Source organism: Cebus imitator, unplaced genomic scaffold (assembly GCF_001604975.1).
Source record: "Cebus imitator isolate Cc_AM_T3 unplaced genomic scaffold, Cebus_imitator-1.0 Scaffold260, whole genome shotgun sequence".
Classification (NCBI taxonomy): Eukaryota; Metazoa; Chordata; class Mammalia; order Primates; family Cebidae; genus Cebus; species Cebus imitator.
In genome coordinates, this window is record NW_016107575.1 from 144,826 (window position 1) to 160,649 (window position 15,824).

General features: G+C 44.3%; 1 protein-coding gene across 2 annotated transcripts in view; it reads right to left on the reverse strand.

Moving 5' to 3' along the window:
• Positions 1-15,824, reverse strand: part of KIAA1549 (KIAA1549 ortholog) — a 155,257-nt gene that overhangs the window by 101,965 nt on the left and 37,468 nt on the right. The gene's annotated exons all lie outside the window — the stretch shown is intronic.

Consider the following 15,824-nt stretch of genomic DNA (forward strand, 5'->3'; position numbering starts at 1 on the left):
AATTGCCTGAACCCAGGAGGCGGAGGTTGCGGTGAGCCGAGATAGTGCCATTGCACTCCAGCCTGGGTAACAAGAGCGAAACTCCGTCTCAAAAAAAAAAAAAAAAAAAAAAAAGAACCCACTTTCTTTGCTCATCCATAAGAAGTGACTCCTCATCTGTTTACACTGGACCATGAGAGTGTAGCAATTCAGTCACATCTTCAGGTTCTAATTCAGGTTCTCCACTCAATCTGCAGCTACTTCCTCCAGCCAAGTCTCCAATTCTTGAAAGGCATCCATGAGGTTTCGAATCAACTTCTTCCAAACTTCTGTTCATGTTGATATTGTGGCCTTCTCTATCACGAATATTCTTAATGGCATCTAGAATGGTAAACCCTTTCCAGAATGTTTTTGATGTACCTTCCTCAGACCCATGAGAGGAATCACTACCTATGGCAGCTAGAGCCTTATGAAATATATTTCTTTTTGTTGTTGTTGTTTTTAAAGACAGCGTCTTGCTCTGTTAGCCAGGCTGGAGTACAGTAGTACAATCATAGCTCACTGCAGCCTTGAACTCCTGGGCTCAAGCAATCCCCCACAGCTCAGCCTCCCAAATAGCTGGAACTACAGGCATGTGCCAAGACACCCAGCTAATTTATTTAATCTTTCTTTTGTAGAGACAGGGTCTCACTATGCTGCCCAGGCTAGTCTCAAACTCCTAGCCTTAAGCAATCCTCCTGCCTCAGCCTTCCAAAGTGAGCCACTGCACCCAGCCAGGAAATGTATTTCTTACATAGTAAGACATGAAAGTCAGGTCTTACTTATACCATCCCCAGGTGATTCATGTGCCCATTAAAGTTTAAGAAGCACTAGCCTGAGATTCATTTTAGGGAAATTCACATGGTGATATTAAGTATGCAAATGGATATCCGAGCCTGAGATAAACCTGCAAATGTGAAGAGGAGAAGCCAGGGAGACGGGGAAAACCAGGAACGGGAGGTGACAAGAACACAGAGAATTGGCGAATATTCGGGAAGGGTCGCTGTGCTGAATGACCCTGAAAGATCAAGCACATGCAGGCTGGAGAGGCCCTTCAGGTATGCATGTGTCTCACGGTGGCAGAAGCCAGGCTGACTAGGGAAGGGCAGCTGAGGAAACGGGATCCACGCAGACAACTTGATGAGCAGTTTTGCTGTGTGCGGCAGGGAAGGGAGCAGACACCTGGAGGATCTGGGGAAGTCACTTGGTTCTGAGATGAGAGAGAAGAATCACCGAGGAGCTGGTTAAAGATGTAAGTTTCTAAAAAGGCAAAGCAGCTTATGCAAAATGCTTCCTCTCATCATGAGGAAACATCAGATGGGCCCAGTACCAGGGATGTTCTATAAAATACTCAACTTTCAAAAATGCCAAGGTCATAAAAGGCAAGAAATGACTGAGGAACTGTCATAGGCTTGAGCAGACTGAGGAGCCGTGTCAACTAAACGTGATGTGAAAGTCTGGACTGGGCTCCAGAACAAAAGAGGAAGAACTGGCAGAATGCTGTAAAGTCAGTAGTTTCATGGCTGGATTGAACCAATGCTAACTTCATAACTCCACTATGATCATGTAAGATGTTATTATTAGGGGAAGCTGAATGAGGGTATATGGGAACTCTGTGTATTAATTTTGCAAATTTATGTCTAAAATTCTTGCAAAATAGGCCAACGAGGTGGCTCATTGTAGGCTCATGCCTACAATCTCAGCACTTTGGGAGGCCAGGACAGGCAGATCACCTGAGGTGAGGAGTTCAAGACCAGCCTGGCCAACATGGCAAAACTCCATCTCCACTGAAAATACAAAAATTAGCCAGGCATAGTTGTACACACCTGTAATCCCAGCTACTTGGGAGGCTGAGGCAGGAAAATCGCTTGAACCCAGGAGGCAGAGGTTGCAGTGAGCCAAGATCGCACCACTGCACTCCAGCCTGGGCAACAGAATAAGATTCCGTCTCAAAAATAATAATAATAAAATAAATAAAATAAAATTCTTGCAAAATAAAAACAAACAAACAAAACTCAGGTTCTCATTCATCAGGCTGGGCACGGGACTCAGAAAGTAATGTATAGGTTTTTGTTATTGTTCTTACTGGTGTTTTGGAACCTATGAGTGGAACAAAGGTTGACTCAAATGACATCAAAAGGGTGAGAGCACTGCCAATGGAGCAATGCAGAGGACAGGATGGCACCGAAGATGCAAGGACCAGCGAGGAGCCCTGAGGGTTGAGAAGGAAGGGAGGGAGGGAGGGAAGGAGGGAGGGAGGGAGAGAAGGAGGGAGGGAAGGAGCAAACCCAGAGAAGAAGTGGCCTTTGATCCTCCACAAGACAGTGTCCCTGAAAATTACTACCATGGAGGACAGACTGAGAGAGTGCAGAGACCAGGAAACTTTATAGATTTACTTGTGAGACTGTGGGAATTTGGTTAAAGGGCTCCTCTGGATATAGTATTTCCTATTTAAAAAAAAAAAAAAAAAGTCCAAGTCATCCACTGAAAGTAGGGAGTGGTTGGGGGATGGGGCAGAGCACACCAGGTGAGTGGAGAATTCATGAAAGACCTGGAGGGGCAGGGGAGAGGGAGCCGTCCACAGAAATGAGATAGGATGGCCGGGCTTTGCCTAAAACCAGAAGACAGGTTTCCTATGTCCTTGGGAGGAAAAACTGCTGTTTGCAGATCAGTGTTTCAGGCTGTAGTTGGATATGGGGACTTAATCTTGCAACACAGAAAATACCACCCTAGGAGTGAATAAAAAGTAACTGACTGCAGCTCACCCCCCACTGTTTTAAGTTTACAAAGATTATTATTTTTATTATTTTTATTTTTTTTATAAAGACGGGGTTTCACCATTTTGGTCAAGATGGTCTTCAACTCCCGACCTCAGATGATCTGCCAGCCTCTGCCTCCCAGAGTGCTAGGATTACAGGCGTGAACCACCGCACCCGGCCTAGTTCACAAAGATTCTTAAACTTTGTTTTGAAGTCTTCCTTTGACATCCGTTGTTTCTTGACTTTTATTAGGTCACAGACAACATTAAAATGTTTGAATTGCCATATGTAACATCTTTGATTCCTGACTCAAATAAGAGGCACCATGGTGTAATAGAGAGTGCTAGAGACGAGAGCTTGCAGGCCTCGGGCCTCATCCCGGCCCACCTGGAGGAGCCGTTTCACATTCCTGGATCTCCGTTCTGCTAACAAGATATGCAGTCCCTGATAATTACTACCTGAAAAATGGGTGTTGACGTCTGACTTCCCAAGTGGAAGGGAAATAGGGCCCTGTGCATATGCTATGAGGTTTTCTCTAACCCTCAAACCATAAGAGGTTCCCCAGAAAGAGAAAGAGGAGCCCCAAAATGATGAATGGCCAAGATACCAGCAGTGGGCAGCTTCAGTATTAGCTGGAAAAATACCAGCTCATAAAAAGCACAGCTCCTCAGCACTGGCAAAACACAATCCCATCTAGTGAGGGATAATGGGGCCAAAGTCTCCAGAACATTCCACAGAGAACAGAGCTGGGCGTGTTCTATCTCCAACTTGCTCAGCTCCCCCAGAGAAATCCCTCGTAATTAGTCACCCCTTCCATTTCCTTCTCTAAAGATGGGACACAGATAACAATTAGCGACCTCACCCAAACTTAAAGAGAACTCATGTGTAACTTCAGAAAACAATGACTGCAACCAACCAATACTGAAATACAGATACTGTAAGACTTTAAAAAAATTCAACTATTCTACCTAAAACACCAGTTTAGCCTTCAGGTTGGGGTTTAGGGACTATTTCTGTACATGACATTTGAGGAGCTAAGCATATTAATATGTTGGTTTAATTGAAGGCCAGGTACACAGTATTTATTAGAAGGTGTTCTGTTTTGCTTTGTTTTGCTTTATTCTTTCCTAAATAAAATGCAATCCTCTTTCACCAACCTAGAAAGCAAGATCGTCAGCACTTTGAGTAACCAAAACAAACTCAACTAAGTAACTCAATTCACTAAGAACAAAAGCAAAAAAAAATTCTCTGTCAACCATCTGTTTCTAAAATAATTTAATTTAAAACACAGTCCTGTAACAACAGGGAAAAGGACACCATCAGCTTCCAGATAATCTTCTGTCTCCTATTACGCTCACAGCAGGGGTGGCACACGACATCCCATGACTAAGCATGAGCAGGCACTTTCCCTCCTCCCAACAGCAGAAGCCAGCAGCAATGAACATCCACACCAATGCCCAAGCAGCCAGGAGACACCACCGCCTCCCTGAGGGGTATTAATTCCAACAAACAGTAAACAGCTTATGCTGCAGGCTCAATGCCTTAAATCGGCTCTAAATTATGCTTTTATTTTATATCAAGGGATCAGGAGGCTTAAGGGAGAGAGGGGTCACACCAGCTGGAAGCAGCAGCAAGAGCAAAGGCACCACGTCTGGACAAAGTGGGATGTGTCTGCAGTGGCTGGATTTGGTTGGAGGGAATAACACGAGAAAAGTTGGCCCAAGGCTGTGAGAATGTCGGCAGACAATAGGATGTGATCGGATATTTTGAGCACAGCAGCTTTTTGACCAAAGTTATCCTGCAGAAAAACCAATCTGGGAGAGCAGAAAAAAGCATAAAATAGTGCTCCATCATACACACAGATATGCATGGTTGATGGGGCAAGGAGTGTGATCAGGACAGTGAAGGGAAGAGAAAAGAAGTTCCAAGCCAGAGAGACTGCACTAAGGTAAGACAGATGATAAAATTCAGCAGCCAATGGGATGGATGGGGAAGACAACGAAAAGTCACAGGTGATTCTAAGTCACAGTTCCAACTGCCCACTAGGCAATTCCACTTGAGTATTCAACAGGCTCCTAAAAAACTCTGAGCCTCCCTCATCTGCCACTTAATATCTCGTGCCCACAGCCAGGTCCTGCTAGCACTGTTGACCCTCACACGCCCTCCTCCCCACCGCCACCGATTAACTTAGGCCTTACGAAGACCTGCTCAGATCCCATCTTGCACAGCTTCTGTGGGAGACAGGCTTTCCATGACACTGGAGCGCAGGAGGCAGAAGTGTCCTGAGGCCACAGACATCGCCTGCTTCCTTGCTCACTCTGAGTTTGGTTCGGAAACCTGGAGAGGCCACAGCATCCACAAACATCCTTTAAAATGGCTTCTATAGTGCTTCTTGGGTGGTGTCATAAGCCCTATATGCAAAGGGTGGCAGCACTTCCAGCATGACAAGTTCCCACCTTGTCCAAACAATGTCACTAGAGATGTGTGACCCCCCCCCACCCCCCCACACACACCCCAAACACTGGGGCTGTGGGCCAAGGGAAGGTGTGCTGAGAAACCCTGTCCTGTCACCGCTCTGGCCCTGATCAGAGGTGTGTGTTCCTGGCCATGGTAATCAGACAAGCTATGGTGTCTCTCTACCAGCCATAGCCCACCATAAGCTCTGCAGTCTCCTCTAGCCTATTCTAATCCATCTCGAGTTTTCTAATATGCAGAGCTGATCAATCCATTCTGTATATATGAAGTTCATCCAAAAGAAAAGAAACAATCGAACTAAGTCATTTATTCTTAAAATCCTCCAGTGGCTCTTAAAAGCCTTCAGAAATCCAAAGTCCTAAGCTGATACACAAAACAGCCTTCAGCTCCCCATTCCTGCCTGTCCCACTAGTATTTCCCTCCCCGACAGCAGCCCATGCCCCAGCCATTCAACGCAAGCTCTGACGACCATGCTTTTGCAAAGACTGTTCCCTTTACTGGTACTGGCCTCTCCTCCTTCCCCTAACTCCTGTCATACCCCAGAACCCCCTTTTCCATCTTCCCCAGAACTCTGCATGTGCTTTTCTCGTGACACTGAAGTTGTATTCTTGGTTTCCTCATTACTCACTTGTCCCCCTCACCCCACCCCAGATCATGAGCTACTTGAAGGAAGAGGCTGTGTCTCATCAGCATGCCTCCCATGTCCAACCCAAACACTAACATGTTCATTCATTCATTCAAAGTCCAACAAATACTACCAGCCATGTGAGCTAAGCGCAGGGTATGAAGTGTTAGCGCAGATGGAAAGGTCCCCTGCTCACAACTTTATGGTTGAGAAAAGGAGACAGACAATAATGATGAACTGAGAAGACTGGTAAGGAAATAAGCAAGGTGCTGTGATGGAGAATGACAGACAAGGAAGGTCAGGAAAGGATGAGGAGCTGAGAGAGAGACAGGAAGGCTGCTGCAGGCAGAGGGGGTGGTGAGTGCAGCGGCCTGAAGTGGGAAGGAGATTGACAGATGTGCAAATGGCTGGTATGAATGGTGCGGGTCACCAAGGGGAACCTGTTGTTTGAAGTTCAAATGGAAGGTGAGGTGCCAACTCGGGGTGGATGGAAATGTGACTCTAGGGTTTAAGAGGGAAATCTGGGCCAACGATACAGATTGGTGATTATCTGTAGAAAGATGATCATTGGAGTCAAATGATACCATCAAGAAAGGTGAGTTTGACTTCCAAGCCCTTCAGGTTGGAAGGTGCTTCATTTAAGGGTGCTCTGCCGCTGTCAGGAGGGGCCAACTTTAACAATCATACTGCTATAGTCTGAATATTTGTGTCACCCTAAAATTCATATGTTGAAACCTAACCCTGAGGTGTTGGTATTAAGACACAGGGCCTATCAGGCGCAGGGGTTCACACCTATAATCCCAGCCTTTTAGGAGGCCGAGGTGGGCAGGTCACCTGAGGTTGAGAGTTCGAGATCAGCCTGACCAACATGGAGAAACTCTGTCTCTACTAAAAATACAAAATTAGCTGGGTGTGGTGGCGGGTGCCCTGTAATCCCAGCTACTGAGGAGGTTGAGGCAGGAGAATCACTTGAACCCCGGAGGTGGAGGTTGCGGTAAGCCAAGATCCCGCCATTGCATTCCAGCCTGGGCAACAAGAGCAAAACTCTGTCTCAAAAAAGAAAAAAAAAAAAAGAGGTAGGGGCCTTTGGGAGGTGATTAGGTCATGAGGGCCCCTAATCATGAAAAGGATTAGTGTTCTTATTAAAAAGGCCCAAGAGAGTTTGTTTGACCCTTCTGCCATATGAGGACACACAGGAGGCGCTGTCTATGAGGAACAAGCCCTCATCAGAAACCGAGCCTGCTATTATGATCTTGATCTTGGACTTCTCAGCATCCAGAACTGCGAGTGATAAATTTCTATTGTCTATAAATGGCCCAGTCCAAGGTATTTTGTTATAGCAGCCCAAACAGACTAAGAGACATACCACATTGAGTACCAGTTACAGAAGTCTATTCTGTAATCCAATTCAGTCAAGCACACATATTATTCATTCTCATCCTTCCTTAATTTATTTCCATTCACTGGCAATCTTTCCCAAACCCCCTGTTCTGCCTGCTTATTGGTATGAAGAGCCTACTGATTAGCAATTATCCATAGCATTAACTCTCTAAGTGTCTATAATTATGACTTCTCTTGGTTTATTTGAGGGCTCTGTGGGACTCCATGATAAGGAATGACATGAAGTTAATGTATATACGCATTTGACGAGAAACTAACCAGATCGAATCTATAGATAAGCCATAAGGCAATTTTCTAAAGCTGCAGTCCCTTCCACATAGAGTTCTATGCTTGTTTTTGCTATTGCAATAAAATGTTTAAATGCTGCGAAACAACCCAATTTTGGCATTTTAAACTTTTTATTATAGGCCGGCACAGTGGCTCATGCCTGTAATCCCAGCACTTTGGGAGACCGAGATGGGCAGATCACCTGAGGACAAGAGTTTGAGACCAGACTGGCCAACATGGCAAAACCCTGTGTCTACTAAAAACGCAAAAATTAGCTGGGCGTGGTGCCACACACCTATAATTCCAGCTATTCTGGAGGCTAAGGCAGGAGAATAGCTTGAACCTGGGAGGCAGAGGCTGCAGTGAGCTGAGATCTCAGCCACTGTACTCCAGCGTGGATGACAGAGTGAGACCCTCTCTCAAAAAAAAAATTAAACTTTTTATTATAAAATTTTCAGACATACACAAAAGTTGAAAGACTAGAACCCATTACTCAGCTTCAACCCGAAAAACTTTATTTTTAAAACACAAATACAGCACATCCTAGACATCATTCATTTCTATAAATACTTTAGCATCTCTGATAAGGATTTTTCAAAAATCATAACCACAATATAATTATCACACCCAACAAAATTCAAAATAATTCCTAATATCATCTAATTATACATTTCAAACTTGGTTTTCCTTGGTGGCCTTTGGGAGGTGAATAGGTCATGAGGACCCCGCCCTCATGAATAGCATTACTGTCCTTATAAAAAAGGCCCTACAGGCCGGGCGCGGTGGCTCACGCCTGTAATCCCAGCACTGTGGGAGGCCGAGGCAGGTGGATCACGAGGTCAAGAAATCAAGACCATCCTGGTCAACATGGTGAAACCCCGTCTCTACTAAAAATACAAAAAATTAGCTGGGCATGGTGGCGTGTGCCTGTAATCCCGGCTACTCGGGAGGCTGAGGCAGGAGAATTGCCTGAACCCAGGAGGCGGAGGTTGCGGTGAGCCAAGATCGTGCCATTGCACTCCAGCCTGGGCAACAAGAGCGAAACTCCATCTCAAAAAAAAAAAAAAAAAAAAAAAAAAAAAAGCCCAACAGAGCTTGTTATTGTGCAAAAATATTTTTGTATAACAGTACAATTGCTTTCTTCTAACCAGAATCCAAACGAGGTACATACATTGCTTTGGTTCATGTGTCTCTTAGGTCTCTTTAACTTTATAGCAGTTTCCTTCTCTTTTTTTCTCCCTTTTTTAAGCTCTCACTATTTACTTGTTAAACAGAGGTCATTTGTCCCTGTAGACAGTCCACATTTTGTATTTGGCTGACTATATTCTCACGGTGTCATTTAATATGTTCTTCCCCCAAATTTCTGATAAACTGGTAGTTAGATCCAGAGGCTTCATTAGGTTCTGATTCAATGTTTTTGGCAAGAATACTCTCTAGGGGGTCCTCTGTAATTCCACTGTATCACAGCAGGAGGTGCCTGATTTCTCACTGTCCTATTCTGAGTGATACTAAAATTTGTCAAGGGCTTAAGAGGTGACAGCCCTCTCCATCCATTACGAGGCTCCTCATCAACTCTTCACATAATGACTAAGCAGTCACTGATCAATATTGCCTCCATCCGTTATTTCATTAGGGAGGTTGGGTTTTTTAAGTCTGCATTAATAAAAGATGTTCTAGCCCGGCACAGTGGCTCACGCTTATAATCCTATCACTCTGGCAGGCCCAAGCAGGAGGACTGCTTGAAGCCTGTGGTTTGAGACCAGCCTAGGCAACATAGTGAGGCCCCATTTCTATAAAAAAAAAGTTTTCTTTAAAAAAATAATTTAAAAAGATATTCCAACACTGGAATTATAGAAAGAATAGTAATTTGGAGTCTGGAACAATAATTTTATTTGTTTTGTAAGAACATTTAATAAGTCATCTGATGAGGAATTCGATACAAAGATGCTGATTTCTGTACTGTTCTTTAAAAATATTACACACACATCACTGACCCTGTGAATGTATTAAAGTCCCCCTCCCCCTCCAAAGGTCACAGTTCCATAAAGATAGTAAGTAAAGAACAAGGCAGATCTTGGAAATTATGACACTTATAAAGGATGGAAGGAGGAAATAGCAATGTCAGAATATCTCCAAAGCAGTGCATTTATTACAGCACCTTTCCAAAAAACAGATTAAAGAAGTACTGAAATAACCTGAAGACACGACGGTTACAAGTTTCAAATTCCTCTTCTTCCTAGAGTTTCTACAAAACAGCAAAAAAGAATCTGAATCCTTTTCTCCCCATCCCCTACTCAGAGAAGTGTCAATAAACAGTAAAATACATGCGTAAACAGAAGACTCCTCCTCCCTTCAAAAACGGAGGCCAGTTAATGCCTTCCGCATAATCACTTAATGACCCTGAGAAATCCTCTATTAATAGCCAAGCTGCACAGGTACCTACACTTCCCTCTGGGTTAAAGAACTTCCACTCAGGAGAGCAATTAGCACTCTGCTGAACTGAACTGCCCAACCTGCTGCAAGAAGGTAAGGAAGGGAAGCAGGAGATAACCTTCAGGGACCAGTAAGATAAGGGAGCCTAAACTCTTCTAAAGAGGAAATAAGGAAATGTTAAACACATTGTAATGAATGCCACTGAACTGTAAGCTTAAAAGTGATTCAAATGGTAAATTTTGCGTTATGTATATTTGACCACATTAAAAGTCATGATGCTCAATTTTTATAGGCTCGTGTAACCAACAGCCATCCTCTGCCAGGTGCTATGCTCCATTATCCTTCTCACTTCATTGGTGAAGAACCCGAGGCTCCAAAAGATTAAGTAACTTGTTTAAGTCCCACAACTGGTAAGTGACGGGCCCAGGATTCGAACCCAGATCCATCCGCTGCCAAACCCCATTGCTCTGGGCACAGCGCCACACTGCCTCTCTGAAGAGGTGTACTGAGAGTTTGCAAAAGAAGTTTCCAGAATATCATTCTTGAGCAGCTCTATACAAAAATTTTCATAATTGAAGGCAAACGAGAATTCTATTAAAAACTGCTTCCCAATTTGAAAACTCTACTCACTGCATCTCAACACAAGCCCATCAACTTCAGGAGGTTTAAACAACACGTAAAAGAGCAATACGGTGAAAACAGTATCTCAGATGCTAAAGCCAGAGACGTATGAGGCTAGCTCCTGCCATCAGCTCTGCACCATTGCAGGGGGATGGATGCTGCCAGAGGAAAACCTGGAACCTGGTTCCGGTGGCTGAGGCTCTCGAGGAGACCCAAAGAGCAGAGGTATGAAAAGCTGGGAACTGTCCCAGCCACCAGCTTTCTCAGGCACTGCAATAGTGAAACAGCGCTCCCTTACCTGCAAAAGTAATTTGGAGGTTGGTCCAGAAGCAACAAAACTCAAGCAAGAAACACAATGGACCAAACACCTGCCTGCTGCCCCCAGCAACCTACTAAGGGCCGCCTGGGCCTCAAACAACAGATGAGCAACCAACGTATATCACTGCAGACGGTCTGTCCTCCTCCAGAGGAAGCTGAGGCAGCTTGCTAGACCCACAAGGAAGAAGCAGGGAATTAATCACAGATCTCCTCGCTTGTGACCACAGTGGCAACAACGACTCCAGAGTGCTTGCTTTGTGCCCAGATGCTTCACGAGTCTCCCTCGAGTCCCACAAAGCCCAAGGGTGAAGCCACTGTTCTCATCTCCATTTTACAGCAGGGCAGGCAGCACAGAGAGGTCAGGTTTACCCAAATCCCTGCCAGAGAATGTGGACTAGAGCCCTGGTCTGTCTGCCCCTGGCGCCTGCAGTCTCAGTCACAGCACACGAAACTCATGCCTGTGGAGGAAAGCACCACCCAAGTTAATAACTTTTCAAAAATTATTTCCTTTATTCTTTTCTGTTTTTTTTTTTTTTTTTTTTTTTTTTTTTTTTTTTTTTTTTTTTTTTTTTTTTTTTTTTTTTTTTTTTTTTTGTTTTTTTTTTTTTTTTTTCTTCTTGCGACAGAGTCTTGCTCTGCCACCCAGGCTGAAGTGCAGTGGCATGATCTTGGCTCACTGCATCCTCTGCCTCCTGGGTTCAAGCGATTCTCCTGCCTCAGCCTTCTGAGTAGCTGGGATTACACACACCTGCCACCACACCCAGCTAATTAAGTAGAGAGGGTTTCGCCATGTTGCTCAGGCTGGTTTCGAACTCCTGACCTTGTGATCTGCCTGCCTCGGCCTCCCAAAGTGCTGAGATTACAGGCATAAGCCACTGTGCTTCCCACCCGCCCCGCTTTTTTTTTATAATTGACAAATAAGCTGTGTGTTTGTTGTGTACAACATGTTTTGAAGTATATATACATTGTGGCATAGCTAAATCCAGCTAGCTAATAAAGGTGTATTACCTCACATAGGTTAGTTTTTGTGATAAGAACACTTACATCTACTGTCTTAGCATTTTGTTTTAATAGAGACAGGGTCTTGCTATGTTGCCCAGGCTAGTCTTGAAACCCCAGGCTCAAGCAATCCTCCCACCTCACCCTCCCAAAGTGCTGGGATTATAGGTGGGGGCCTCTGAGCAGGACTCTCTTAGCATTATTTATTTATTTATTTATTTATTTATTTTTTCAGATGGAGTCTCACTCTGTCACCCAGGCTGGAGTGCAATGGCACGATCTCGGCTCACTGCAACCTCCACCTCCCAGGTTCAAGTGATTCTCCTGCCTCAGCCTCTTGAGTAGCTGGGATTATAGGCGTGTGCCACTGTGCCCAGCCAATTTTTGTATTTTTAGTAGAGATGGGGTTTCAACAGCTTGGCCAGGCTGGTCTCGAACTTCTGACCTCGTGATCATCCACCCTTCTCAGCCTCCCAAAATGCTGGGATTACAGGAGTGAGCCACCATGCCCAGCGCTCTCTTTGCATTTTTAAAGATTACCATATATTGGTATTAACTGGTAACTATCATCACTACATTGTACAATAGATCTCTTGAACTGACTGCTTCTAAGTGAAATTTTGTATCCTTTAACCAAGGTCTCTCCAGCCACCCCAGCCCCCACACCACCCCAGCATCTGAGTAACTTTTCACTCAAAAGCCATATAATTGCCAAGAAGTACATAGAGGGATGCTTAATGTTATTTGCCATCAAGGAAATGAAAATCAAAAGCACAATAAAATACCAATTCATACCCATGGGATGGCTGTATTTTTTAAAGGGAAAAATAAGTGTTGGTGAAAATATAAAGAAACTGGAACCCTTATACACAGCTGGTGCTTCCACTGTGGAAAAGAGTTTGGCGGGGATTTGGTCTCTCAACAAGTTAAACATAGAATTATCACACGACCCACTAATTCTACTCCCAGCTATATGCCCAAAAAACAACACTGGAAGCAAGCATTCAAACCAAAATTTCCACTTGAATGCAGCATCGTTCACAAAAGCCAACAGATGATATCAACCCAAATGTCCACCAACTAATCAATGAATCAACAAAAGGTGATATACCCATAAAATGCAATGCTATATTCAACCACAAAAAGGAATGGAAGACCAATGCATATTTCAACACAGATGAACCTTGAAAACATTATGCTAACTGAAAGCAGCCAGACGCATACACACACACACAAACACATACTGTTTGATTCCATTTACATGAAATATCCAGAAAAGGCAAACCCATAGATACAGAAAGCAGGTTGTGGCTGCCAGGGGCGAGGAGGGTGCAATGGAACTAGACAGGAGTCTTGTCCAGTCAGTCTTGTGGCTGCACAATACTGTGGATGTACTTACTGTCACTGAATCGAATACTTTGAAATGGCTAAAATGGTAAATTTTGGCCCAGTGCAGTGGCTCACGTCTGTAATCCCAGCTCTTTGGGAGACTGAGGCAGGCAGATCATGAAGTCAAGAGATAGAGACCACCCTGGCCAACATGGTGAAACACCGTCTCTACTAAAAATACAAAAATTAGCTGGGTGTGGTGGTGCGTGCCTGTAATCCCAGCTACTTGGGAGGCTGAGGTACTAGAATCTCTTGAACCTGCGAAGCTGAAGTTGCAGTGAGCCAACATCGAGCCACTGCACTCTAGCCTGGCAACAAAGCAAGACTCCATCTCAAAAAAAAAAAAAAAAAAAAGGTAAATTTTATGTTATGCATATTTTACTAAAAAATACTTTAAGGCAGCCAATTGAAGGCATCCAATGCAAAAACCTCCTCGGCCCAGTTAGATACCCTTATTCCAGTTTAACTTGGGTAAGCTATTATTTTTTTAAAGTTCACCTATTTTCCACCAGGATAGTGTCTCTCAAAGAGGAGTCTTGCTCTCAGAATCACCTGGGGATCTTTTTAAAATATGCATCTCCAGGCCTTTTCCCAGACTCTCTGAGGGGGTGGGGCCCAGGAATGCGCATTTTTACACTCACGCCAGGTGCCTTAGCAGTAGCCCCTGTCTAAGACATCGCATCCCCAGCCTTCCAGGCAGTTTTCAAAGCTTCTTGAAGGTGTTAATCATCTCCTTATTAACGCTCCACTCCAGCCGTTTGACAGCTACTGTCTAAGCACTACCTCTGGGCTGTTCGCATCTGCTGTGTTCAGGCCTCAGCTGCACTGTGCAAACCAAGGTACTTAGTGGGTCAAGGGCAGCTTCTGCCCTCACCTGGCAGCTCTGGATCATTTCTGGTCCACACAGGTGATTATTCGCTTTTGAGCTGAGACTTTTTGGCTCTCTGTGCTCACATTTCATCTATCACTTTTATGTATTTAAAGCATGAAGTCACTTGTGCCATCCTGCCCAAGGCTGTGACTTCTGACCACCTCTACTTTAAAACCAGAGTGCTAATATGTTTTCTTACAGGCATATTAAAATCATCCTTTAACACAGACCACTTTAAAATTAGATTATAAAAGATATATATTTTTTTCATATGATATGGCGATTTTAAACAATATATCCACAAAGGCTGGACACAGTGGCTCATGTCTGTAATCCCAGTGCTTTGGAGGCTGAGGCAGGAGGATGGCTTGAGCCCCGGAATTCAAGGCTGCAATGGGCCATGATTGTGCCACTGCACTCCAGCCTGGGTGACAGGGCAAGACCGCATATCAAAAAAATAGAATGTCCACAATCGAAGTCAACAGGAAGCTTGAAAAACAGTATGTTTAAGGGGGTTCTCTTGGAATACTATGCAGCCATAAAAAAGGATGAGTTCATATCCTTTGCAGGGACATGGATAAAGCTGGAAACCATCATTCTCAGCAAACTGACACAAGAACAAAAAACCAAACACCACATGTTCTCACTTGTAAGTGGGTGTTGAACGATGAGAACACATGGACACAGGGAGGGGAACATCACATACCGGGGCCTGTTGGGGGTGGTGGGCTTGGAGAGGGATAGCAGGGGGTAGGGGGATTGGGGAGGGAAAGCATTAGGAGAAATACCTAATGTAGATGATGGGGTGATGGATGCAGCAAACCTGCATGCTCTGCACATGTACCCCAGAACTTAAAGTATAATAATAAAAGAAAAAAGAAGGTATAATAATAAAAGAAAAAAGAGGGTTCTCTTAGGTGAGCTTACAAGTTCCCCTTCCCCTTCTCTCCTCCCCTCCGCCTTCCCCTGTCCCTAAGCTCTCTCCACCCTTTGCCTGCCTCTCCCCAGTCCCATGGTCTTACTGCCTCTCATCTGCTCTCTTTTCTCTTTAACTTGTTTAACATATCATAATAACCTGAAGTCACAGAATGTATTACATTCATTGTTACTTTTACTGAGTGAGGCGTTTTATTCTTTGCTTTTAAACACTGGTTATAGTTTTCTCTTTAAAACATTGTTTTCTGCTTGTATGTAAGCCTTAGTTGATTTCTGCAGAGGAATCAGTGGTCTTGAAGAGAAAAAGACTCTTGATTACTGACCCTATTTAGACAAGAAACACAGGCCATCTTCAGTGAAAGTTTAAACCACTCTACTGTCATGGCACAATTACTCTTTCTTTTGCTTGGCCATAGGGAGGAGAGGAAAAGTCTCTCTCAGGCTAAAGATATTCTAAAACAGAACTTAAAAAAAAAAAAGGGGCCTGGCCAGGCACGGTGGCTCAAGCCTGTAATCCCAGCACTTTGGGAGACCAAGGCGGGTGGATCATTTGAGTCCAGGAGTTCGAGACCAGCCTCAGCAACATGGCAAAACCTTGTCTCTACCAAAAATACAAAAATTAGCCAGGCAAAGTGGCATGCTTCTGTAGTCCGAGCTACTCAGGAGGCTGAGGTGGGAGGATCGCTTGAACCCAGGAGGCAGAGGTTGCAGT